This window comes from Nothoprocta perdicaria, unplaced genomic scaffold (assembly GCF_003342845.1).
Source record: "Nothoprocta perdicaria isolate Ctin4 unplaced genomic scaffold, notPer1 scaffold_65, whole genome shotgun sequence".
NCBI classification, from domain to species: domain Eukaryota; kingdom Metazoa; phylum Chordata; class Aves; order Tinamiformes; family Tinamidae; genus Nothoprocta; species Nothoprocta perdicaria.
In genome coordinates this window covers 1,857,549-1,860,027 of record NW_020455921.1, presented here as the reverse complement: position 1 = coordinate 1,860,027, position 2,479 = coordinate 1,857,549, and positions in this window count along the sequence as shown.

The following is a 2,479-nucleotide window of genomic DNA, read 5'->3' as shown; positions in this document are numbered from 1 at the left end:
AATCCTTAGGAGGCAATACAGACAAGCAAAACATTTCGCATCATTACAGCTGAACATTTGCAAGTCAAAAAAATAAAGCAAAAAAACTGCATGAGCCAAAGCACACGCTAAAAGCACGCATGCACACACACACATGAAACCAGACCACAGTTGAGACGATTTAAAAAAAATAAACAAAGTAATTCTTCCACGGGATGTTATAATTGCACACCTAAGGTGTGCTTTGAAAAAGTCCCTATTTCGGTCCTTTAAAACCTGCAGTTATTTCCACTCTTTTCAAAACTTTGGGGAGCTGTTTGGAAGGCTTCAGTACATATTTCAGCTCTGCAATACTTTCGAACAAGCTCAGGTGTCTCCAGCAAAGCTGGAGCTATCTCAAGCAAAAATAATGCACGCGACGACTSCTGCAAAGGGCCCGGGAAAGGGGGCTGCCCACACTGGTCTCCTCTCGGGGAGCTCAGAGCAGGCGGGACACCACCAGCTTTTAACACTAGCAACCTTAAACTCTTTCACGTCTGCAACGCCCATTCCAAGAAAACATCCTCCAAAACACAGCATTTTAATCAACACGCCAGAAAACTCCCCAGGAAACCTGCTATACACAGAATAAGTGCGTGGATCCGAATGAATCTGCATGTGCGTGTGTGTCCCATAGGGCTGCATTAATTTATCAGATCAGGGCCGATTTAATACCTTTAAAAAAATAAATAAATAAAAAGGGGGGAAAAAAAAATCCAAGCCACCCCTCCGGCAGAGGCAGAGGTGATGATAACTGCAGGAAAAGAGCAGCTGTCTCTTTAAAATGCCCTGCTGTGTCCCTGCTCCCACGTGGAGCCAACACCAGCAGCACTTTCCCACTGAGTTCCACGCGAGGCACGGGGAGGCATCACCCGTGTTTCACAGGGACAAAGCCSGGAGAGCGGCGGGTGCCTCCTGGCAGGGCACGGGGGCAGGCGAGGGCAGCCCGCGAGGAGCCCTCCAGCCCCGGCTCCTCCGAGGAATCCGCTCTGGAGGGAGCAGGGAGCCACCGGGAAGGCTGCACATGGAGAGGCGAGGAGCAAGGCACGGTACAAACCGGAAAGGTTTGCTCGCTGCTTCACACATCCTAATTAGATCAGGAAAGGGACACTACAAAGGCACTGCATTCCGCCCCGAAAGGGGGGAAAAGGCAGGAAAATAAAAGGCAGAGGGGAAGGGGAGAGCCCCCGTCGCCCAAAATCCCCCAAACACACCCAAAAAAAGCCCTAGAAAGGGAGGCTGTGAAGCAGCAAATGCAGCATTTATCTTATCTGGGATCACTCCACACTGCCCCAAAGTTCTGCACTTTCTGCACTATCATCTCCCCCTACCTCTCTCTCCTGAAAGGGATTTTCACGTTTTCTCATTGTCGGTGGCGAGTTACAAGTGGCTTTTGCCTCTCCAAAGAATTCATCAACAAAAAAAAAATAATAAATATTAACTCCTTGCTCCCTGAAACCTTAAAACGGGCTCGGGAAGCCTCGGGTTTTATTCTGTTACCTCGAGGAAGAAAAGGGGGCGCAGCCCCGATTTTTAGGTATTTTTTGGCATTTTTTTCCGATTTTTATTTTGTTATATGCCTCAGTTCTCCCTCCATTTTGGTTGTTTATGATACTGACAACAAGCTGTCCCTGCGCTCGCTCTCTCGCGCTCTCTCTCTCTCGCTCTCTCTCTCGCTCTCTCTCTCTCCGGATCTCTCCTGCTTTCAGTTAGCAGTCCCCCCTCCCCACGGCCGCTCCGCGCCGCTCCGCACCTCTCCCCACGCGCGCACCCACGGGCCGGGCACGAGCCCCCGCGCCGCCCGCAGGGGCCGCGCCGCCGAATTCGTTTCTTTATTACGAGAAAAAGAAACTTTTGTCCGAAAAAAAAAAAAAACGCAGCCGAGGGGGGGGGGGGGGGTGAGCGCCCCAAAGTGCCTCCGGAGCCCCCCAAAGAGGGAGCTGCCGGCTCCGGGGGACACCCCGCGGGTAGCCGGCTCCGCGGGGGAAATTTCTGTGCGAAATCCGGGCGGTTTGCGCCGCGGGGTGAATTTATATTAATTTTTTTCCCCCATTTTTCGGCAGCGCGCTGCGCTAATGTCTTCCGCTCGCTCTCGGCGCTGTCAGTGCCCGCGGCGCGCAGGCTGCGCAGGGGCGAGCGCGGAGGGGGCGGCGGGCGCGGGGCGCGCGCCGGGCACCCCGCGCCCTCCTGCCGAGCCCCGCGCGAGCCCGCGGGGCGCCGCGGGCACCGAGCGAGGGCACGAGAGCAGAAACTCCGGAGACACCGAGGGGTTTATATTTTTTTTCTCCTTTTTTTTTTTTTATTTTTTTTTAATTTTTTTTTTCCTCTCCTCCGAAAATCATCTCCTTCTCCCTCCGAGGAAGAAAAGGAGGGGGGGGGCAGCGCTTGCCTCCCCCTCGCCTGTTTTTTTTTTTTAAGTTTTTTTTTATTTTAGTGGTTGCAATGAAAACTCAGAAAAAGA